The sequence below is a fragment of the Carcharodon carcharias genome, chromosome 3 (genome assembly GCF_017639515.1).
Source record: "Carcharodon carcharias isolate sCarCar2 chromosome 3, sCarCar2.pri, whole genome shotgun sequence".
NCBI lineage: Eukaryota > Metazoa > Chordata > Chondrichthyes > Lamniformes > Lamnidae > Carcharodon > Carcharodon carcharias.
In genome coordinates, this window is record NC_054469.1 from 155,254,179 (window position 1) to 155,279,710 (window position 25,532).

Sequence of the window (25,532 nt, forward strand, 5' to 3'; positions counted from 1 at the left end):
CAACTCCAGCATGATGCCACCACCAAACACATCTTGCCTTCACCCCCCCGGCGGCATTCCGTAGGGATCGTTCTCTCCGGGACACCCTGGTACACTCCTCCATCACCCCCTACTCCTCAACCCCCACCTATGGCACCTCCCCATGCCCACGCAAAAGATGTAACACCTGCCCCTTCACCTCCTCTCTCCTCACCGTCCAAGGGCCCAAACACTCCTTTCAAGTGAAGCAGCATTTCACTTGCATTTCCCCCAACTTAGTCTACTGCATTTGTTGCTCCCAATGCTGTCTCCTCTACATTGGAGAGACCAAACGTAAACTGGGCGACCGCTTTGCAGAACACCTGCGGTCTGTCTGCAAGAATGACCTAAACCTCCCTGTTGCTTGCCATTTTAACACTCCACCCTGCTCTCTTGCCCACATGTCTGTTCTTGGCTTGCTGCATTGTTCCAGTGAAGCCCAACGCAAACTGGAGGAACAGCACCTCATCTTCCAACAAGGCACTTTACAGCCTTGCGGACTGAATATTGAATTCAACAACTTTAGGTCTTGAACTCCCTCCTCCATCCCCACCCCCTTTCTGTTTCTTCCCCCTTCCTTTTGTTCTTTTCCAATAATTTATATAGATTTTTCTTTTCCCACCTATTTCCATTACTTTTAAATCTTTTATGCCCCCCCCAACCCCACTAGAGCTATACCTTGAGTGCCCTACCATCCATTCTTAATTAGCATATTTGTTTAGATAATATCACCAACTTCAACACCTCTTTGTTCTTTTGTTCGTGACATCTTTTGATTATCTGCTCCTATCACTGCTTGCTTGTCCCTACAACCACACCCCTCCCTCCACTTCTCTCCCCCCATCCAACAACACCCCCCCCCAACGCCCCGACTCCACCTTAAACCAGCTTATATTTCACCCCTCTGCTTGGATTCACCTAGTTCTGTTGAAGGGTCATGAGGACTCGAAACGTCAACTCTTTTATTCTCCGCCGATGCTGCCAGACCTGCTGAGTTTTTCCAGGTAATTCTGTTTTTGTTTTGGATTTCCAGCATCGGCAGTTTTTTGTTTTTATCCTTTTATAAGGAATCTGAAACATATCTGGTTAACAATTACATTGAAGGTTATATGAATAATAGAGACAAAAAGCTACCCATATACTCCAGGAAAAACAATGATTGTGCTAGTGGGATGAAGCAAATGTAAGTTGTGAAAAGTAATTCTAAACATTAGACAAAATATATTGATATTCTGGACTCTTGATAAGGTATGTTATGAGCTCATAAGGAGAAATTTCTTAGAATTTTATCTGGAAGATATTCGTTTGGGCTTAATCACCTTCCTCAGGAGATTGATCTAAGTTGGATAAAGTCTGTCATTTGTCAATTGGAAAATGTGTTGAATTGCCTCATATCAATCAATTCTAATTTCTATGTCATATACAGATTATACTATATGCAGCATTGTACAACAGGGCTAAGTATTTGTCTTAATGTAGCTCATGAATAACAAAGTTGAACTTAAGTATAAATAATGAATTCTTGTTTGTTAAATTATTTACAGTACATTATTAAATTTAACCTACTGAATGAATAAGTTATTTGGTTAGCATCATTTTTTAATATTTGTTTATGGGCTGGAAGGTGCTGACGGAAGAGCCTTGGTGAGTTGCTGCAGCACAGTGTGTACTTGTATATGGTACACACTGCTGCCACTGCGTTGGTGGTAGAGGTAGTGAATGTTGAAAGTGGTGGATGGGGCACCAACCAAGCAGGCTGCTTTGTCCTTATTGGTGTCCAGGTTTGAGTGTTGTTGGAACGGCACTCATCTAGGCAAGTGGAGAGTATTCCATCACACTTTTGACTTGAGCCTTGAAGATGGTGGACAGGCTTTGGGGAGTTAGGAAGTAACTCGTACTCATCACAGAAACCCCAGCCTCTGGCCAGCTCTTATAGCTACAGTATTTATATAGCTAGTCCAGTTCAGTTTCTGATCATGGTAAGCCTCAGGATGTTGATAGTGGGGTATTTAGGGATGATAATATCATTAAAGCCAAGGAGAGATGGTTAGATTCTCCCCTGTTGGAGATGGTCATTGCCTGGCCCTTGGTTGGCATGAATGTTACTTGCCATTTATCAGTCCAAGCCTGAATATTGTTCAGGTATTACTGCATATGGACATGGAATGCTTTAGCATCTGAGAAGTTGCGAATGGTGCTGAACATTGTGCAATCATCAGTGAACGTTCCTACTTTTGACTTTATAGATTCATAAACTCATAGATGTTTACAGCACAGAAGGAGGCCATTCGGCCCATCGTGTCCGTGCCAGTCAACAAAGACCTGACTACACTAATCCCATTTTCCAGCGCTTGGCCCATAGCCCTGGAGCGACGGCAATGCAACTGAATATCTAATCACTTCTTAAACGTGACGAGAGTTTCTGACTCAAACACCATTTCAGGCAGTGAGTTCCAGACTCCTACCACCTTCTGGGTGAAAAAAATTCTTCTCAGCTCCCCTCTTAGCCTTCTACCTCTTACCTTAAATCTATGCCCCCTGGTTATTGACCCCTCTACTAACGGAAAAAATACCTTCCCTATTCACCCTACTATGCCCCTCATAATCTTATACACCCCTATCAAGTCCCCTCTCAACCTTCGCTGCTCCAAGGAAATCAACCACAGCCTATCCAATCTTTCCTCATAGCTCAGACTCTCCAGCCCAGGCAGCATCCTGGTAAATCTCCTCTGCATCCTCTCCAGTGCAATCACATCCTTCCTATAATGTGGTGACCAGAACTGCACGCAGTACTCCACTTGTGACCATAACCAGCGTTTTATACAGTTCCAACATAACCTCCCTGCTCTTGTCTTCTATGCCTCGGCTAATAAAGGCAAATATCCCAAAAGTCTTCTTAACCACCTTATCTATATGCCCTGCTACCTTCAGGGATCTGTGGATATGCACACCAAGGTCCTTCTAAGCATCGATACTTTCCAGGGTCCTACCATTAATAGTGTAACCCCTTGCCTTGTTAGCCCTCCCAAGTGCATGACCTCACTTTTCTGGGTTGAATTCCATTTGCCATTGCTCTGCCCACCTAAACAGTCCATTGATATGCAGCTACCCTCCTCACTATTTACCACCCTCCCAATTTTCATGTCATCTGCGAATTTCTTGATGATTCCCATTATGATGGAGAGAAGGTTATTGATGAAGCAACTGAAGGTGGTTGGACCTAGGGTATGACCCTGAAGAACTCCTGCAGTGATGCACCAAGTCTGAGATGATTGACTTCTAAAAATCACAACCATCTTCCTTTGTGCTAAGTATGACTCCAACCAGTGGAGAGGTTTCCCCCTGATTCCCATTGACTCCAGTTTTTCTAGGGCTCTTTGATGTGAGACTTGGTCAAATGCTGCCTTGTTGTTAAGGGCAGTCACTCTCACTTCACCTCTTGAGTTCAGTATTTTTGTTCATGTTTTGACCAAGGCTGTAGTGAGGTCAGGGGCCAAGTGGCCCTGTCAGTAGCCAAACTAAGCATCAGTGAGCAGTTTATTGCTGAGTAAGTGCCACTTGATAGCACTGTCGACGGCACCTTCCATCACTTTACTGATGATCGAGAGTAGACTGATGGGATGGTAATCGACTGGCTTGGATTTGACCTGCTTTGTGTGTCAAACCTGGGCAATTTTCCACATTGATGGGTAGATGTTAGTGTTGTAGCTGTACTGGAACAGCTTGGCTAGGGGTGTGTCTAATTCTGGAGCACAAGAATCCAGTACTATTGCTAGAATGTTGTCAGAACCCATAGCCTTTGCAGTATCCAATGCCTTCAGCCATTTCTTGATATTGCGTGGAGTGAATCAAATTGGATGCAGATTGACATCTGTGACGCTGGGGACCTCAAGAGGAGGCCAAGATGAAGCATTCATTAACAGTTCTGGCTGAAGATGTTTGTACCTGCTTCAGCCTTATCTTTTGCACTGGTGTGTTGAGCTCCCCCATCATTGAGGATGGGGATATTTGTGGAGCAGCCTTTTCCCGTGAGTTGTTTAATTATTCATGACAATTCACGACTGGGTGTGGCAGGACTGCAGGGCATAGATCTAATCCATTGGTTGTGGGATTGCTTAGCTCTGTCAATCACATGCTGCTTCTGCTGTTTGGTATGCAAGTAGCCATGTGGTGTAGCTTCACCAGGTTGACAGCTCATTTTTAAGTATGCCTGGTGCTACTCCTGAAATGCCCTCCTGTATTCTTAATTGAACCAGGGCTTATCCCCTAGCTTGATGGTAATGGTAGAGTGGGGGATATGCTGAGCCATGAGTTTACAAATTGTGGTTGAGTACAATTCTGCAGCTGCTGTCCCCGGCAGCCCGCAAACAATCATACCTGGGTTTGCTTTTCAAGCTTCCCACACAGGCTACCACTAGGTTAATACCAGCGGCAGGAGGATGAGACCCTTAAATGGGCATTAACTGCTCATACCAGAGCCTCAATTGGTGGCGGGGAGGGCCCTTCCCGCCATTGATTTAATCGGGATGAAAGCGGGAAGGCAGCGGGTTCCTTACCCACCCCCCTCCCACCTAATTAAATGCCCCACTGCTACCAAACCTGCTACAGGGAAGGGCTCAAGATTCTTCCTATCATCTCCTACCCTTCCCCATATTACAGCAGTATATAGTATACAGCAGACTTGGTAAGTAAAACTTGGTGAGTATCTCTACTGTCCTTAATATTTGCTAAATTAGAGGAAGCAAAAGTAAAGGGAGTAATTTAAGGGTAACTCATGGTAGGGAAGCTCGGTCATGTGGAATGCACTTCCTATGCAATGTGGGAAGTCAGGGATACTTCAAGTGTCCATGGTGACCATGTGTGCAAGAGGTGTCTCCAGGGATAGCTACTTGAAATCCGCATTTCGGATCTGGAGCAGCGGCTAGAGTCACTGTGGAGCATCCGCAGGGCTGAGATCTTCATGGATAGCACGTACAGTGATGTGGTCACATCGCAGGTAGAGAGTGCACAGTCAGAAAGGGAATGGGTGACCACCAGTCAGAGTAAAGGCACTAGGCAGGTAGTGCACGAGTCCCCAGCGTCCATCTCCTTCTCTAACAGATTTTCTGTTTTGGATACTGCTGGGGGAGGTAGTTTCTCAGGAAAATACAGCAAGAGCCAAGTCCGTGGCATCACAAGTGGCTCAGCTGCATGGGGGGAGAGGGGGAGAAAAAAGAGTGGGAGAACAATAGTGATGGAAGATTGTATCGTAAGGGGGACAGATAGATGTTTCTGTGGCTACAGACATGACACCAGGATGGTATTTTGCTTCCCTGGTGCCAGGGTCAAGGATTCACTGAGCGGATGCAGGACATTCTGAAGGGGGAGGGTGCACAGCCAGAGTTCCATAATGGTACCACCAACATAGGTAAAAAGAAGGATAAGGTCCTGAAAGTAGAAAATAGAGAGCTAGGAAATAAATTAAAAAGCAAGAGCTCAAAGGTAGTAATCTCAGGATTGTTTGCAGTGCCATTTAGGGGAGGTGACGGCGTAGTGGTATTGTCACTAGACTAGTAATCCAGATGCCCCAGGGTAATGCTCTGGGGACCTGGGTTTGAATCCTGCCACATATGAATTCAATAAAAATCTGGAATTAAAAGTCAAATGATGACCGTGAAACCATTGTCTATTGTGGTAAAAACCCATCTGGTTCACTAATGTCTTTTAGGGAAGGAAATCTGTTGTCTTTACCTAGTGGCTCAGTAGCACCACTCCTGATTGAGTTGGCCGAGTCCTAAAGGATATAGCTGCTAGCAGGTGATGAGGGAGCCAACAAGAGGGAAAAACACACTTGACCTCAACGTCACCAACGTGCCTGCCGCAGATTCATCTGCCAATGACAGTATAGGTAGGAGTGACCACCACACAGTCATTGTGGACATTGAGGATACCCTCTATCGTGTTGTGTGGCACTACCACCATGCTAAATGGGATAGATTGTGAACCGATCCAGCAACTTGAGACTGGGCATCCATGAGGCGCTGTAGGCCATCAACAGCAGCAGAATTGTACTCGAACATGATCTGTAACCTCGTGGCCCGGCATATCCCCCACGCTACCATAATCATCAAGCCAGGGGATCAACCCTGGTTCAATGAAGAGTGCAGGAGGGCATGCAGGAGCAGCACCAGGCATACCTAAAATGAGTTGTCAACCTAGTGAAGCTACAACACAGTACTACTTTCATGCCAAACAGGATAAGCAGCAAGTGATAGACAGGGCTAAGCAATCCCACAACCAACGGATCAGATCTATGTTCTGCAGTCCTGCCACATCCACTCGTGAATGGTGGTGGACAATTAAACAACTCACAGGAGGAGGAGTATCTACAAATATCCCCATCCTCAATGAAAGGGGAGCCCAGCACATCAGTGCAAAAGATAAGGCTGAAGCATTTGCTACAATCTTCAGCCAGATGTTCCAGTGGATGATCCAACTAAGCCTCCTTCGGAGGTCCCCAGCATCACAGATGCCAGTCTTCAGCCAATTCCATTCACTCCATGTGATAGCAAGAAACGGCAGAAGGCACTGGATACTGCAAAGGCTATGGGCCCTGACAATATTTCAGCAATAGTACTGAAGACTTGTGCTCCAGAACTTGCCATGGCCCTAGCCAAGCTGTTCCATTACAGCTGCAACACTGGCATCTACCCAGCTATGTGGAAAATTGCCCAGGTATGCCCTGTCCCCAAAAAGCAGGACAAATCCAACTCAGCCAATTATTCCTCCATCAGTCTACTCTTGATCATCAGTAGAGTCATGGAAGGGGTCATCAACAGTGCTATCAAGCGGTACTTGCTTAGCAATACAACAATAGCAATACACAGTCGCCCAGTTTGGGGTCCACCAGGGCCACTCAGCTCCTGACCTCATCACAACCTTGTTTCAAACATGGACAAAAGAGCTGAACTCCCAAGGTGAGATGAGAGTGACTGCCCTTGACATCACAGCCACATTTGACTGAGTGTGGCATCAAGGAGCCCTAGTAAAACCGGAGTCAATGAGAATCAGGAGGAAAACTCTCCACTGCAGGAGAATCATACCTAGCACAAAGGAAGATGTTTGTGGCTTGTAGAGGTCAGTCATCTCAGCTCCAGAACATCACTGTAGGAGTTCCTCAGGGTAATGTCCTTGGCACTACCATCTTCAGCTGTTTCATCACTGACCTTCCCTCCATCATAAGGTCAGAAGTGAGGTTGTTCACTGATGATTGTACAATGTTCAGCACCATTCGCAACTCCTCAGATACTGAAGCACTCAATGTCCAAATGCAGCAAGACCTGGACAATATCCAGGCTTGAGCTGACAACTGGCAAGTAACATTTGTACCACACAATTGTCAGGCAATAACCATCTTCAACAAGAGAGAATCCAACCATTGCCCCTTGATGTACAATGGCATTACCATCACTGAATCCCCCATTATCAACATCCTGGGGGTTACCATTGACCAGAAACTGAACTGGACTGGCCATACAAATGCTGAAGCTACAAGGGCAGGTCAGAGGCTAGGAATCCTGCAATGGGTAACTCACCTCCTGACTCCCCAAAGCCCGTCCACCATCTACAAGGCGCAAGTCAGGAGTGTGTTGGAATATTCCCCGATTGCCTGGATGAGTGCAGCTCCCACAACACTCAAGAAGCTTGACATCATCCAGGATAAAGCAGCCCCCTTGATAGGTGCCACATCCACAAACATTCATTACCTCCACTACCGACACACTATAGCAGCAGTGTGTACCATTTCCTTAACAAATTGGTGAGAGGTACAGCTATTCTGCTGAAGTTAGGCACAAATTTCCTATAAAACCCACACATTCCCAAAAGCATCATGATTTCTCGTTTAGTTTTAGGAACGTGAAATTCTATTAGAATGTTCACTTCTGTTCTTGGCAACACTTGCCTTTGTCCTACAATGTCGTACTTAGTAAGTTACCTTTGCTTTTGTAAATCCGCTTTTGGCCAGATTTATGAATAAGCCAGCCAACTGCTGCAATTGCTTAACAGGTCCTCTAACTGCTTTACTTGTTCTTCCCATGTGGTACCAAATATTACCAAATCATCTAAATAAACCACACAGCTCAGTAGTTCAGCTACAACTTGATTCACAAGTCTCTGAAATATAGCTGGGGCGTTTTTAAACCCAAACAGCATGACTAGACATTGATACTATCCACTTGATGTAACAAAAGCAGATATTTCTTTAGCCCTTAATGTTAATGGCACTTGCCAGTATCCCTTCAAGAGATCAATTTTAGAAATAAATGTGGCACTGCCAACCCTATCGAAGCAGTCTTCTAATCGAGGAATTGGGTACAAATCTGTCCTCATTACTACATTCACTTTCTTGTAGTCCATACAAAATCTAGAAAATCCGTCCAGCTTCGGAACCAATGCTACTGGTGAACTTCAGCTATTTTGGTTAGGCTCAATCAATTAATTGTCCAGCACATATTGGATCCCTGTTTCTAACTGAGCTTGTTTTTTCTGGGCTCAATCGATAATGATGTTGTTTTATCAGCACTGACTCCTCTTTTACGCAGCAGTTGGTAAAGGCTGAGTTGTTTAAATCCCAGAGGGAACTTAAACAACTGTCATAACCTATACTTTCAATTGGTTTATTTGGGATGCAGCTCTGAATTCAGGAATCAAACCAATTCTCAAGGGTTTTATATAAAACTAAATTAAACATTTATTAATTTAACAAGAAATTAAACACATACATATATCTACAAGTTAATACCATAATAACTTTTGAACAAATTCCCAAATTAATCACTCCCAGGTAAATCTTCACCACAGCTACAATTACCCATAGACCTTAAACAGACACCAGGCAAAGCACATTTGACCTTACATATTCAAAATGAGGTTCCTTTCAATTTGGTTCCTTTGCAGACAGTTGTAGGTTTACAGGCTGGTTAGATGACATGTCTCTGACCTATATACACAAACTCCTTTCTGTATATACCTAGCTTTCCCTTTGAATGTAATTTTCCTTTGTATTACTAGGTTTTTTCAATTTTACCTCTCTGAACAATAATCCTTTCATTCCACCAATATTATTAGTAATATAAACACATTGCCTGGTGTCTCCCAGCCAGGTGCAAGATTTTACCCATTCTTTTGAATGGTTTATTCAACAAATGCAAATGTATTCTTTACCTTCTAACTAACTTACGTTTATCTAATCAACATCTCAAAACTACTATACACCAAAGCACCAAGACTAGCTGGCTTTAATCCAGTTAAGACACACACAGATACACACATAGACACAGACCCTACTACAAGTCCAATTTAAAAATAATTTCCAATAACATTATACACATTAATATCTCTTCATGACACATTCTCATCTTGTTTAGCTAACGTCGTACATCCAGGTGTATCCCTACAACTTCTCTTATTCTTCCTAAGTAGCCTTATTAGATCTTCCCTTGATCCTTCCTCTAAATATGAGAACACAGTGTCTAACTGTCCCAGTATTGTTGTATTGGCTAGTCAAATTGTAGGAGGTTTGCTTTGAGCACTGTCTACTTCTCCTTCTATCTTGCCCGATCCAGACAACAAATCACACCCCAGTTGCACTTTGTACAATGGAACTGGGATATGCTCTCCACTCATCTTGTTTACTAATACTTTATCTTTCATTGAAGGTAAAACTAGGTCCTTCTCCAGCAAAAGACTTTGAGTAGCTCCTGTACCCCTTAGTATAGTTATGGATTTAGCTGCATCATTTGATGAAAAGGGGGCTATCTTTCCTTTAGACAAAACCGCTTTATGTCTCTCGTCTACCTTATTCACTTCACCTGCATTCACAGTGTATTTATCTCTAGACCCTTAATTGTAGTTAAAGCTATAATTTGATCCGTGGCATTTTCTTTTTGAATTCCCTTTTTGTACTCACTCTTATGAACTCCAGTAAGTCCCATGGGTTTCCCTCGCCACTTCCAGTATTCTGAATGAATTTGCCCCATCTTATTACAATGGAAAAACCTAGGCCTTTGACCTCCACCCTCAGTACCTTCCTTCCTGATATGGGGGGGAGATCCCAAGGTATCCCCAGTTGTCCATTCTTTACCCTGGCTACTTGCCTTCCTTTCACTCTTCCACTTTCTATCTTTTTCAAATTTATGGGGTGATGGAAAAAAGGTTTAGTTTTATGGATCAGCTGATAATCGCCATCCATTACTGCTGCCTGCCTAGCAGTTACAACCTTTGGTCTTCAAGATGAGCCCTTATTAAAGAAGGTAGGGAGTTTTTAAATTCTTCCAAGAGAATGGTCTCTCTGAGAACTTCACAGGTAGTTTCAACTCCTAATGCTCGTTTCCACCTGTCAAAAGTACTTTGCTTAATCATTTCAAATTCAATGAAGTTTGCCCAAGCCTTTTCCTTAAATTTTGAAACTTTTGTCTGTATGCGTCAGGCGCCAACTCATATGCACTCAAAATGGCCTTTTTCACTATATCATAATCCCCAGAAACCTCCTCTGACAGTGAAGCATAAATTTCTTGTGCTCTACCTGTTAATTTGCTCTGTATGGGCAATGTCCAGTTTTCCTCTGGCGAGTTCATCTGTTTAGCTATCTTCTCAAATGAAATAAAGAATGCATTAATATCCCTTTCCTCAAATTTTGGAAGAGCTTGTACAAATTTAAACATCTCCCCACTGGGTTCTGATCTGGAAATAAACTCTGCCTCACTTACTGATGTCTCTATTTTAACTGTCAGCATTTTAATCTGGAACTCTCTCTCTTTTTCTCTTTTCTACTTTTCTAACTCTGTCATTTCTAACTCCTTTTGGAATGCCCTTTATCTTTCCTTTCCTGCTGCCTCTAGTTTCATTTTTTTTACTTGCAAGTGAATTTGAGCCCACTCCAATGAACCACCCCTTGGAGAACTTGGTTTCTCGCGTATTCATTCCAATTTCAAATGCTGTGCCAAGCTTTGGCAGGCAATCCTATTCTTAATTTACTTGCCAATTCGATTTACCTGGCTTTTCTGATCTCTTGTAAAATCATCAGGAACATCTTTTCCACAGCAGGAAAGCTTTATTTTTGACAGTGCAAACCTGGTGTTTCCTTTCAACTTTTATTACTTACCAAATCTACCCAAATAGTCATCGTCTTTTGTTCCAAAATATCCTGGTCCCAGTCCCCAAATTTTGTGATGACTCACTGGAGATAGTGCATTGCAATATCAAGCTCCACTGTTCCCTGAGCTGCGACAAATGTGAAAAGTTTGACCAAACCACCAGATTACCCCAATTCTACCTGACTGTTTAATTTAGGTTAACAGAAGACGGGTACCAGATTTATAAGCTTAATAAGCAAATAACTGATTATTGAACAAATTGTCTTTGACCAGAGGCAAAAGAAAGAAATATGGACTGCTAACTTCTAACTTCTAACTATAACTTAACTCTACCCACTTCTTAAATGTCTATATATATATATATATATATATATATATACACACACACACAAGACATATAAGACAGACAAAACATGGATTTTAAGGGTGGGATAAAGCAGTTCAATAGCACCAATCTGGAGTATAGGATTTGATGGGTTGATTTTGATCGATGTCTTCCAAATTCCATTCAGTTTTTGTTGATGACAGGAGGTAATCTTCCAGCAATTCTGGTATTTATTTCACTGGCTGAGAACTTGATTTTCAATGTCTCTAACAGTGGTTCCCCCTTTTCCTTTTTATAGGGGTTCCCTCAGAGAGAGTGAGAGCAGGTTATAGAGATATGAGGAAAATAGACTTTAGATGTTTTCTCTTTGCAGGCCAGGAGCTTTCTGCCCTGTCCTCACACAAAATCTTGTCAGCAGCGATTCAAATGCTGTTGTCAGACAGCTTCCTTGGTCCAAGACACCTTTCTGGCACCACCCTACCTTTCATGGCACACCCTGTTCCAGGACTGCAACATTGTATATATCTCTCATCCTGTTCCAGTGGACATGTCTTTAAAACTGCAGCCATTGTAATTTTAGCCCACAGTCCAACAAAAATAAAAAGATATGTTTCTTACAATTCAAACTTAATGTAAAATTCTGCTACATTATGGCCACTCTTTGACAAAAAGATTATTAATTACCCCTTTTTCATTGCACAATACGAGATCTAAAATAGCCTGTTCCTTTGTTGGTTCCTCAACGTACAGCTTAAAGATTATCTTGCGTGCATTCCAAGAATTTGTCCTCCACAACATTAGTATGAGTTAGGTTTACCTAGTCTATATGTAGATTGAAAATCCCCTTGATCACTTGCTGGACGCACCTCTAATTTCCTGATTTATACTATGATTTATATTGCCATTGCTGTTTGGTGGCCTATAAACAACTCCCACCAATGTTTTCTGCCCCTTGCGATTTCTTAGTTCCACCCAAATGGATTCTACATCTTGATCTTTAGAACTAAGATCATCTCCCACTGAAGTGCTAATGTCCTCTTTAATTCTCAGAGCTACCCCATCACCTCTCCCCAACTTACTGTCCTGCCTGAATGCCATATACCCTTGGATATTCAGGTGCCAGCTTTGGTTTCCTTGCAGAGCCATTTCTCTGTCCTGGCTATCAGGTCATATATATGAATTTCCATTTGAGCTGACAATTCATCTGTTTTATTGCTAATGCTGCAGGTATTAGACACATAAGGTAAGTGCATTTACAACACTACACCTGGGCTAGGAGGAACAGGAGTTCTTCCTCCAGGTCGAACAAGCTTACTTGCTTATCTGGTGATGAACAGCTCACAATTCCTTCAACTCCTCCTGTCATTGCCAATCCCTCCAACACCAACCAACAGTGGAGATGGTGGCATTGTGACATTGTCACTGGAATAGTAATCCAGAGATTCAGGGTAATTCTCTGAGGACCCAGGTTCGAAACAAACCATGGCAGATGTTGAAATTTGAATTCATTAAAAATCTGAGATTAAAAGTCTAACAATGACTATGAAACCAATGTCGATTGCCATAAAAACCCTTCTGGTTCACTAATGTCCTTTGGGGAAGGAAACCTGCCATCCATACCTGGCCTGGCCTACATGTGACTCCAGACCCATAGCAATGTGATTGACTCTTAAATGCCCTCTGAAATGGCCTAGGAAGCCACTCAGTTGTAACAAACCACTAAAAAAACCTACAATGAATGAAACCAAACAGACCACACTGCATCAACTTAGGCATGGGAAATGGCAACGGCAAATTCAGCCCTGTTGACCCTGGTTAGGCTACTGCCAAAATTGGGAGAGCTGTCTCACAGACTAGTCAAGCAACAGCCTAACATAGTCATATTCACAGAATCATAACTTACAGATAATGTCCCAGACATCACCATCACCATCCCTGAGTATGCCCTGTCCTACTGGCAGGGCAGACCCAGCAGAAGTGACAGCACACTGGTATATAATCAGGAGAGAGTTGCCCTGGGAGTCCTCAACATTGACTTCGGACCCCATGAAGGTTCATGGCATCAGGCCAAACATGGGCAAGGAAACCCTACTGATTACCATGTACCATGTGCCCCCCACTGCCCGCCGCCTCAGCTGATGAATCTGTAATCCTCTATGTTGAATCTTACTTGAAGGAAACACTCAGGGTGGCAAGGGTGCAGAATGTACTCTGGGTGGGGAACTTCAATGCCCATCACCAAGATTGGCTCGGTAGCACAACTACAGACTAAGCTGTCCAAGTCCTAAAGGACTTGGCTGCGAGACTGGGTCTGCGGCAGGTAGTGAGGGAACCAACAAGAGGGAAGAATCTACTTGACCTCATCCTCAACAACCTGCCTGCCGTATATGCATCCGTCCATGACTGTATTGGTAGGAGTGACCAAAGCACATTCCTCGTCGTGGAGACAAAATCCTGTCTTCACATTGAGAATATGCTCCATTGTGTTGTGTGGTACTACCACCGTGCTGAATGGGATAGATTTCGAACAGATCTCGCAACTCAATACCGGACAGCCATGAGGCGCTATTGGCTATCATGAGCAGCAGAATTGTACAAGACCACAAGACCTGATGACTTGGCATATCTCCCACACTACCATTACCACCAAGCCAGGGGATAAACCCTGGATCAATGAAGAGTGCAGAAAGGCATACCAGGAACAGCACCAAGTATACCTAAAAATAAGGTACAAACCTGGTGAAGCTACAACACAGGACTGCTTGCGTGCCAAACAACATAAGCAGCAAGGAATAGACAGAGCTAAGTGATTCCACGACCAACGGATCAGATCTACGCTCTGCAATCCTGCCACATCCAGTCATGAATGGTGGTGGATAATTAAACAACTCATTGGAAGAGGAGGCTCCACAAATATCCCCATCCTCAATGATAGGGGAACCCAGTACATCAGTGCAAAAGATAAGGCTCAAGCATTTACAACAATTTTCAGCCAGAAGTGCCAAGTTGATGATCTATCTCGGCCTCCTCCGGACGTCCCCAGCATCACAGCTGCTAGTTTTCAGCCAATTTGATTCACTCCATGTGATGTCAAGAAACGGCTGAACACACTGGATGCTGCAAAGGCTATGGGCCCTGACAATATTCAGTACCATTGTCAGAAGACTTGTGCTCCAGAACTTGCCGTGCCCCTAGCCAAGCTGTTTCAGCATTGCCACAACACAGGCATTCACCTGGCAATGTGGAAAATTGCCCAGGTATTTCCTGTCCACAAAAAACAGGACAAATCCTGGCCAGTTACCATCCCATCAGTCTACTCTTGATCATCAGTAAAGTGATGGATGGGGTCATCAACAGTGTTAATAAGTAGATAACGAACAAGTAACCTGCTTAGCAGTTTCCTGCTCACTGATGATCAGTTTGGGTGCCACCAGGGCCACTCAACTCCTGACCTCATTGCAGCCTTGGTTCAAACATGGACAAAAGAGCTGATCTCCAAAGATGAGCTGAGAATGATTGCCCTTGAATCAAGGCAGCATTTGACTGAGTGTGGCATCAAGGAACCCTAGCAAAACTGGAGTCAGTGGGAATTGGGGGAAAACTTTCCATTGATTGGAGTCATCCAACACAAAGGAAGATGGCTGTGGTTGTTGGAGGCAACCATCTCAGTTCTAGGACATCAGTGCAGGAGTTCCCCACGGTAGTGTCCTAGACCCAACCATCTTCAGCTGCTTCATCAATCCCTTCCATCATAAGATTGGAAATGAGGATGTTAGCTGATGATTGCACAATATTCAGCACCATTTACGATTTCTCAGGTAATGAATCAGCCCATGTCCAAATGCAGCAAGACCTGGATAATATCCAGGTTTGGGCTGACAAGTGGCAAGTAACATTCGCGCCACACAAGTGCCAGGCAGTGACCATCTCCAACAAGAGAGCAACCAAGCTTCACTCTTGACATTCAATTGCATTACAGTTGCTGAATTCCCCCACTATTAACACCCTGGGGTTACCATTGACCAAAAGCTGAACTGGACTAGCTATATAAATACTGTGGCTACAAGAGCAGGTCAGAGGCTAGGAATTCTGCCCAAAGTAACTCACCACCTGACTACCCAAAGGCTGCCCACCATCTACAAGACACATGGAACACACTCCACATGCCTGGATGAGTGCAGCTCCCACAACAATCAAGAAGCTCGACATCATCCAGGGTGAAGAATCCCACTTGATTGGCATCCCATCCACAAACATTCACTCCCTCCACCACTGATGCACAGTAGCAGCAGTGTGCACCATCTACAAGGTGCACTGCAGGAATTCACCAAGGCTCCTTCGACAGCACCTTCCAAACCCACAACCACTACCATCTAGAAGGACAAAGGCAGCAGTTACATGGGAATATCACCACCTCCAAGTTCCCCATCAAGCCATTCACCTTCCTGACTTGAAAATATATCACTATTCCTTCACTGTCGCTGGGTCAAAATCCTGACATTCCCTCCCTAACAGCACTGTGGCTGTACCTACACCACATGGACTGCAGCGGTTCAAGAAGTCGGCTCATCACCACCTTCTCGAGGGCAATTAGGGATGGACAATAAATGCTGGCCTAGCCAGCTACGCCCACATCCCATGAATGAATGAAAAATAACCTGCCACAGAGCTTTGATTCCTCGAATTCCTCCCACCTCCATTCTAAACCCCACCCACCACAATTTACCTCTCATCCCTCTCTTCCCCTTCCCACTCGCACCCTTTAATTATCTCTCTTCACCCCCACTCTAGTCACGACCTATCTCCCTCCCTTGCCCTGTTCCCTTCCAGGACCTCCTTCATCTGTTTGCCATCCCTGTGCACTTGACCTCTACCTCTCTTTCAGCCCCTCCACCCGAGCCATGATCTCTGTTCCCTAACCCTCCACTTTGGCTTGAACCTCTTGAGTGAGGTACCAGCAGGCTGTTGGCACCATGATACTGTAAACCAATATGAGTCCTTGCCTTCAGAAGACAAGGGAGTAAAACTGGAAAGAACAAAATCTGTTTCCAAAGGTCCCTGTCAGAATAGAAATAGATTGAATTTAGATTTTATTAAGATTTTAACCTATTTTTATTTCTACAGGAATGGTGTTTTAACATTGTCTAACTAAAGCTTTAAAATGCTTGAGCAAGACAAAAAGTCCAAAGTTGCAGTAAAAACATCAGACACCAAACTCAAAAGAAGTCCAGACAAGTATGTAGTTCTGTTACTCTCAGAAGTGCTTTTCATGATTTTTCAACATTTAAGAATTAAAAATGTTAGTAACATGTTATCAGTGAATGTGATCTTGTATTGAAATTATAGAGCAGAAATTTGTAGAAGGGTTTTGTTACTACTTCTGACTTTACAAAAAATAAGCTATGCACTGTTTCGCTAAATCTCTCTGTCATAGTGTATATTAAAAGAAGCCAGTGCTTGGAAAAGCTCGGTGTATACTCTGCTTGCACTGAAGAAGAGAAAGCTAGCATCAATGTACACCATAACATCAGTTGTCAAGATGAATTTTAGCATCACCACATGCTTTTGAAATATTGAACTCTGAAAATTGGCCCCTTTGTTTACAGCATGTGGCTAATCAATTTCTTTAGAAAAGCATTAAAGCTGAAAGAGGTTATTTTTTGAATTTGTGCCATTGGTGCAAAAAAGTTGCTTACTGACAAGGAATATTGGAAAACTAATGAACAGAAAATCACATGCAATATGTGCGAGTGATTTTCTAATGGGCACACAGGTTGGCACTGTATCCCAAAATGGTGCAAGGTTGGAAAATTATGCCTCAATATCATTGTTTAAAGATAGTAATGTTATTTGTTATTGAGTGATTTTCAATCTTTTAAACCAATTTCATGTAAAATAAAATTTATGTTAATAAATTGGATTGCATATTTTAAATGTTATTGGAGGAAATTGTACTGAATGTATACTCTGCTATGCTTTATTTATTAATTAATGTTGTGTCATTATATCATCCAATGTCACGTTAGTTTTGTGTGTCCTGAATATCCTATTATCTTGCTTCCTAATTATGATTTTTAAAATTATGTTCCAAAATCCAGTATTGATGTTTTATCAATTGATGTAAAATCTGCATTTAATATATAGCAACCAGCCTTTTACTGTAGTAACCTGATGAAAAGATTTTATTTGTACTGCAAGGTAAAATTGAATCTATCACTTTGCTGTCAATAATGTAGAAAACTATCCAGATATATGCTATCCACAAAATATCTAGCCCTGACGATTCCTGCACTATTGCCTTCATCCCAATCATTAACAAGGTAATAGGAAAATGAATTAATGATGCCACGAAATAACTTAGAAAAAGAATAAGCATTATCTTGATCAAGTGGAAGCTCCATTATCTGCACACCATAGGATGATGAAAATTGTCAATAATTTTCAAAGTTTGTTGTATACATGGCACAGCAAATTCCTAGACATGAAAATTAAGATGGAAATTTGACCTAATGCTTGCTCAGATCTTAAGGCAGATTCTTGTCAGATAGAAAGAAATTCTTGTTCATAGGACATGCAATGATAGTGAAATCTTTGCCCCAAGAAATTCCTGATAAATAAGCAGGAAGTTGGATACATGGCCTTCAGATATTAGAAGTACCAATGACACTTAAAAACAGAGGTAATTGTTACTAATTGCCAGGTGAGTGACTGATGAGAATAGTAGATGCTAAAAACAGATAAGTATTCCAATCCCAAGGAAGTTCTAAGAGATGTCCTAAAGGGCGTCGTAGAATCCCAAACACTACCATATGAACGTACAGGTAGAAGGTTAAACTAATTATGCTTGGTCGACTCTTTACTACTGAAAACCAACACTAATTCCATTACTCCTCTGTCTCCCCATAACCAGTAAGTTTCTCTGATTGAAATATTTATTCCCTTTTCTCTTAAATGATCATTAATCACTAGTTGACACAGATCTTGTGGCAAGCTGTTAAATGCTTGGCAGTCTGCATGAAAGAAAATCCTACCTCTTTCAATGCTTTCTTACTGACAGTTTTGAATTTTCAGAGGCTCGGAATTCTGCCCCAAGTAACTCACCTCCTGACTCTCCAAAGCCGACAAGGTATAAGTCAGGAGTGTGATGGAATAATCTTCACTTGCCTGGATGAGTGCAGTTCCAACAACACTCAAGAAGCTCGACACCATCCAGGACAAAGCAGCCCACTTGATTGGCACCCCGTCCACTACTGACGCACACTGGCAGCAATGTTCACCATCTACAAGATGCACTGCAGCAACTCACCAAGGCTCTTTTGACAGCACCTTCCAAACCTATGACCTTGAAGGACAAGGGTTGTATTACCATTCCTTCACTGTCGCTGGGTCAAATCGTGGAATTCCCTTCCTAACAGCACTACGGGTGTTACTACAACACATGGATTGCAGCGGTTCAAAAAGGCAGCACACCATCAAGGGCAATTAGGGATGGGCAATAGATACATCCCATGAACGAATAAAAAGATTGATGATCTCTTGTCACTGTTCTTTAGCTTTCCCTTCTACAGTGAAAACAGTTCCAATATCATAAGTTGCCCATTATAACTATAGTTCCTCATCCTTGATATCGGCCGGTTGAATCTATGGTGTACACTCCTGTATGACTTGAATGTCCTTTGTTATGTGAGCATTTCAAGCTGCACATACAACTCTTAACTGTAACAGTGCCATGTATAAACTCATTATGATCTATTTGTTCTTACAATCTATGCCCTTAATTATAAAGCCGAAGTGCTGTTAGCCTTTTATTGCTTTATTTACCTGCTTTATTTCAACAAAGGATGGGGTTTATATCATACTTTAAAATGTGTTTTCAATGAATGTGTGGTCCTGTTTTTTTGTGTTTCCTTCCAAAATGTGTTGTCTCACATTTGCTCTCAACATAATGCCTTTGCCACCTGTCAGGCTATTCTGCTAACTTGACAATTTCCTGCCAAAGTCATTTGCAAACACCAAAACAGGATTTTTTATTCATTTATGGGATGTGGGCTTTGCTGGCTAAGCCAGCATTTAATTGCCCACCCCTAATTACCCTCAAGAAGGTGGTGGTGAGCTGCCCTCTTGAACTGCTGCAGTCCAAGTGGTGTAGGTACACCCACAGTGCTGTTATGAAGGAAGTTCCAGGACTTTGACACAGAGACAGTGATGGAATGGCGATCTATTTACCAGTCAGGATGGTGAGTAGCTTGGAGGGGAACTTGCAGGTGGCGGTGTTCCCATGTATCTGCTGCCCTTGTCCTTCTAGATGGTAGTGGTCATGGATTTGGAAGATGCTGCCTAAGGAGCTTGGTGAGTTTCTGCAGTGCACTTTGAAGGTGGTACACACTGCTGCCATTGTTTGTCGGTGGTGGAGGGAGTGAATGTTGTGGAAGGGGTGCCAATCAAGTGGGCTGCTTTGTCCTGGATGGTTTCAAGCTCCTTAGTGTTGTTGGAGCTGCATTCACACAGGCAAGTGGAGAATATTGCATCACACTCCTGACTTTTGCCTCGTATGTAGTGGACAGGCTTTGGGAGTCAGGAGATGAGTTATTTGCTGCAGGATTCCTAACCTCTGACCTGTTGTAGCCACTTTCAAGCTCCTTAGTGTTGTTGGAGCTGCATTCACACAGGCAAGTGGAGAATATTGCATCACACTCCTGACTTTTGCCTCGTATGTAGTGGACAGGCTTTGGGAGTCAGGAGATGAGTTATTTGCTGCAGGATTCCTAACCTCTGACCTGTTGTAGCCACAGTATTTGTATGGCTAGTCCAGTTCAGTTTCTAGTCAATGGCAACCTCCAGGATGTCAATAGTGGGGGTTTTAAGCTAGGGCTCCTTGATGCAGCACTAGGTCAATTGCTGCTGGTGCATGCTGGTGCACTTCCTCTTCAGTCCACTACAGCACTAGGTCAAATGCTGCTTTGATGTCAAGGGCAGTCACTCTCACCTCACCTCAGGAGCTCTGCTCTTTTGTCGATGTTTGAACCAAGGCTGTAATGAGGTCAGAAGCTGAGTGACACTGGCGGAGCACAAGCTGAGCGTCATTGAGGTTATTGCTAAGCAAGTGCCCCTTGATAGCATTATTGACCACCCCTTCCATCACTTTACTGATGATCGAGAATGGACAGTTGGGGTGGTAATTGGCCAGGTTGGATTTGTCCTTTTTGTGTACGGGATGTACCAGGGCAATTTTCCACATTTCTGGGTAGATGCCTGTTTTGCAGCTATACTGTAAAACCATCACCTTTTAAGTTGTCAGACAATTTCATTATTACCTTTTCACTGTCATGTCCAAATGATCTGTCTACATTGAGAATAAAAGTGGACCCTGCAGTCGTGAAAAAATTCAGGTGAGATGACTGTCACTATGATTGAAAATAGTTTTGATGAGACTCTTAATGGTGGCAAGAGATAGCTAGCTGAAAGGGGTTTGGAGGAAGAGTTCCCAGAGAATAGAACTGAGGGAGTAATTTGGGAGACACAGCAAAAATTCATCCCTAGGAAGAAAAAGCATACTAAAGGGAGGACGAGGCAACCATGGCTGAAAAGGGAAGTCAGGAACAGCATAAAAGCTAAAGAGAAAGCATACAATACGGCGAAGAGCAGTGGGAAACCGGGGGATTGGGAAGCCTACAAAGACCAACAGAGGACAACTAAAAAAGGAATAAGGAGGGAGAAGATTAAATATGAGGGTAAACTAGCCAGTAATATAAAAGAAGATTGCAAGAGTTTTTTAAGATATATAAAGGGTAAGAGAGAGGCAAAAGTGGACATTGGGCCGCTGGACAATGATGCTGGAGAAGTAGTAGTGGGGAACAAAGAAATGGCAGAGGAACTGAATAGGTACTTTGCGTCAGTCTTCACGGTGGAAGACACGAGTAACATCCCCAAAGTTCAAGAGAGTCGGGGGGCAGAGGTGATTGTGGTGGCCATTCCTAAGGAGAAGGTGCTAGGAAAACTGAAAGGTCTGAAGGTGGATAAATCACCTGGGCCAGATGGATTACACCCCAGAGTTCTGAAGGAGATAGCTGAAGAGATAGTGGAGGCGATAGTGGTGATCTTTCAGGAATCACTGGAGTAAGGGAGGGTCCAAAATGATTGGAAAATCGCTAATGTAACCCCCCTGTTTAAGAAGGAAGTGAGGCAAAACACGGGAAATTACAGGCCGATTAGCCTGACCTCGGTCGTTGGTAAGATTTTAGAGTCCATTATTAAGGATGAGATTTCAGAATACTTGGAAGTGCATGGTAAAATAGGGCAAAGTCAGCATGGTTTCATCAAGGGGAGGTCATGCCTGACAAATTTGTTAGAATTCTTTGAGGAGGTAACGAGTAGGTTAGACAAAGGAGAGCCAATGGATGTTATCTACTTGGACTTCCAGAAGGCCTTTGACAAGGTGCCGCACAGGAGGCTGCTCAGTAAGATAAGAGCCCATGGTGTTAGAGGCAAGGTACTAGCATGGATAAAAGATTGGCTGTCTGGCAGGAGGCAGAGAGTGGGGATCCTTCCTTCTCAGGATGGTGGCCGGTGACTAGTGGAGTTCCGCAGGGGTCAGTGTTGGGACCATAATTTTTCACTTCATACATTAATGATCTAGATGAAGGAACTGAGGGCATCCTGGCTAAGTTTGCAGATGATACAAAGATAGGTGGAGGGACAGGCAGTATTGAGGCGGGGAGGCTGCAGAAGGATTTGGACACATTAGGAGATGAGCAAAGAAGTGGCAGATGGAATACAACATGGGGAAGTGTGAGGTCACGCACTTTGGTAGGAAGAATAGAGGCATAGACTATTTTCTAAATGGGGAGAGAGTTCAGAAATCTGGAGTGCAAAGGGACTTGGGAGTCCTAGTCCGGATTCTCTTAAGGTTAACTTGCAGGTTGAGTCGGTAGTTAGGAAGGCAAATGCAATGTTGGCATTTATTTCGAGAGGACTAGAATATAAATGCAGGGATGCGCCACTGAGGCTTTATAAGGCTCTGGTCAGATGACATTTAGAATATTGTGAGCAATTTTGGGCCTCAAAGGAAGGACGTGCTGGTCCTGGAGAGGGTCCAGAGGAGGTTCATGAGAACGATCCCAGGAATGAAAGGCTTAACATATGAGGAACGTTTGAGGACTCTGGGTCTATACTCGATGGAGTTTAGAAGGATGAGGGGGGGTATCTGATTGAAACTTACAGAATACTGAAAGGCCTGGATAGAGTGGACGTGGGGAAGATTTTTCCATTAGTAGGAGAGACTCGGACCCGAGGGCACAGCCTCAGAGTAAAGGGAAGACCTTTTAGAATAGAGACGAGGAGAAACTTCTTTAGCCAGAGAGTGGTGAATCTATGGAATTCATTGCCACAGAAGGCTGTGGAGGCCAGGTCATTGAGTGTATTTAAGACCGTGATAGATAGGTTCTTGATTGGTAAGGGGATCAAAGGTTACGGGGAGAAGGAGGGAGAATGGGGTTGAGAAACTCTTCAGCCATGATTGAATGGCGGAGCAGACTCGATGGGCCGAATGGCCTAATTTCTGCTCCTATTTCTTATGGTCTTATGGACTGCTGAAGGTTGAGGACCAGAGGGGAAGAGTTATGCAATGGAAAGGAGCAGAGTCAAAGACCTGAAGGCATGGACTTAGCCACAAGATTGGAAGATTTTACGTAGAATAATGGGTAGAGGAAGGAATTTCTAAAATAAGGATGTGTTTTGAACTTGATGGACTGGTTTCGTTAACCATGCCGGCCCACTCCACTTCACCCCCATCCTCCACTCTAATCCAGCTAGTAGCCCAAACTAGTTTCCTTGATCAGAGCTCATTTAGTATGTAGTGCTATTTAAGATGCACGACCTGCAACAAGGAGAAACATCCATTGCCAATAATAGAAATCTTGATGGTATTGCGCTCATGATTGGCAGGACAGCAGAAAAAATTCCAGGGCAATATGTTGGAGGACAAGTCGGTGTAAACGGCCCTGATGAATAAAGGGAATTCACCAAAACAAGTAAAAATTTTAATCTTAGTGATTTTATTTATCTGGTATTCATGCGAATAACAAATAATCCTTACCATAGACTATGCAAACCAAAGTAAAATCTGGGTGGTGTTCAGATTAGTGAAATATTTAAAAAGATTGCTGAAAAATTTGGCTCTCTTTTTGTTGTTGGCCTGAACTGGACGCACAATGAATGCTGCATACCTCCGGAGTATAGATTGATGGTTCTTAGATCATTGAATTTTACATCATGTTGTTCCATTACCTGTAGATTCAGTCCCCAAGTGTTTGTTCAGTGAGTAGTTGAACAATATAGATTAGGACACTCTTAGGTTCAATTCCTGATCTAAATTGTTACTTAATCTCAACCAGGGTTGGGTTCACGAAATAAATACAAATGAGCAAGATTATTAGACCTATTTCAGTTCATCCATTCCAAAAATACCCTTAAATAATTGCAGGGATTTTGTGTTCACTATTTTATCCAACTGTCAAGTATTTTTCACTCTTTGTTTAAAGAACTTCTTAATATCATTGTTAAATTTACCTTTTAATGATTTGAAACTGTATTTCCTGATCCTACTTTTGCTAAATGTTGTGCTGATCCAGTCATAGATAATATAATTTATATAAAATATAAATATATTAATTATATTTTAAAATGTAAACATAATTCTGTTAATCCAGATTTGTAAAGCTGTTGATATTCCATAGGAACTTCTATTTTGTGTTGCTTTCTCTCCTTCAAATTTTTTTGATATATTTGATACATCTGTTGAGAATGCACAGTTAAACAAAAATATTATTGAATGATAATGTTGCATATAGCCTTTTCTACATTGTGATGGTAGACCCATTCTATTTATCAGAGCTGTGTAATTGTTTCCTTTGACCTCTGACTTATCACTGATATGATTATTCTATGATCCAAACCTCGATGTTTAACAATATTTTATTTTTGAGCTTTATTTCAGAGTAATAATAATTTTAATCATTTTCCATTTGTACTGGTACACTCCTGATCTGTGAGGAATCTTGCTCTTAGGTTCTGACATCTATTATTTACTCTATCCTAGTATGTTACTCTTTCCAAATCATTGTTGATGATATAGGCCCATAACTTCCATTCCCTGGGGCATGGTACCTGGGGGTACCCCCCTACCCCTCCAGAAGTCCCCACCCCTACAGATATCCCCACCTAAGGATTGCATGGGAATGCCTGGGAAGTTCAAACTTCTGTTGAGCAATTGGCCTGCAATGGGAACCATCCAATATTGTGATTTAAATCGCAAACTTTGGATGGTTCCAACTGTCTTACAGTAATAGTTACCCAGAAAAATGTTAGAAGAATTAAAACCACTTCTAATTTTTGGGTAACTATAGTACTGACCCACTCCTGATCCTGAATACATCTCCCAACCCCCGCTCAAATGTCCACCCCAACGCCAACCCCCGCACACTGGGGCCCCCAGACAAAACTCCCACCTCAACCCCCCCACCCCGATTGCCCTGACCACTGTCCCCCACTAACCACCTGAGCACCCCCCCCTCCATACTTCCCCACTTAACTTACAAACTTACCTTCTCAGAGTGGCTGGACCTTTAACCTTAACTGTTTTAGGGCAGCTAATGCTGTAAAGGAGGGGATGTGGCTTCCTCACCTCTAACTCTCTTGCTCTTGACACAAGGCCTCGGGAACCCGCTGCACTACACTGTTCTCACCTAGCCTGAGTCGGAAGGTTGAGCAAGAAAGCAGCTTCATTTCCAAGCAAATAACAAGGAGCCGAGTGGCAATCCGACTTCATTTGCCATTCCACGGAAGTTCAGGGCCTTAATTTATTTGTTTCCCTTTGAAGTTAAATAATTGTTAATTCCCTTATTGATGCTCAGGAAGATAGCGATGTGAATTCATAATTTGGCAACAGGTTGGCTCAGAATTTGCATTGGGAGTAATGGCGAGGCTGTCGGCACTCTGTCATAATGGAGGAAATCTGACAGAAATTTCTGGAGTTTGCATGCACAACTAAATGTGGA

At 42.9% G+C, this 25,532-nt stretch overlaps 1 long non-coding RNA gene across 1 annotated transcript in view; it reads left to right on the top strand.

Moving 5' to 3' along the window:
- The window catches only part of LOC121275658, a 61,969-nt gene that overhangs the window by 8,924 nt on the left and 27,513 nt on the right, over positions 1 to 25,532 (top strand). The window contains exon 2 of the long non-coding RNA XR_005942534.1: positions 16,603 to 16,713. This is a non-coding gene — a long non-coding RNA (uncharacterized LOC121275658). The remainder of the gene's footprint in view (positions 1 to 16,602; positions 16,714 to 25,532) is intronic.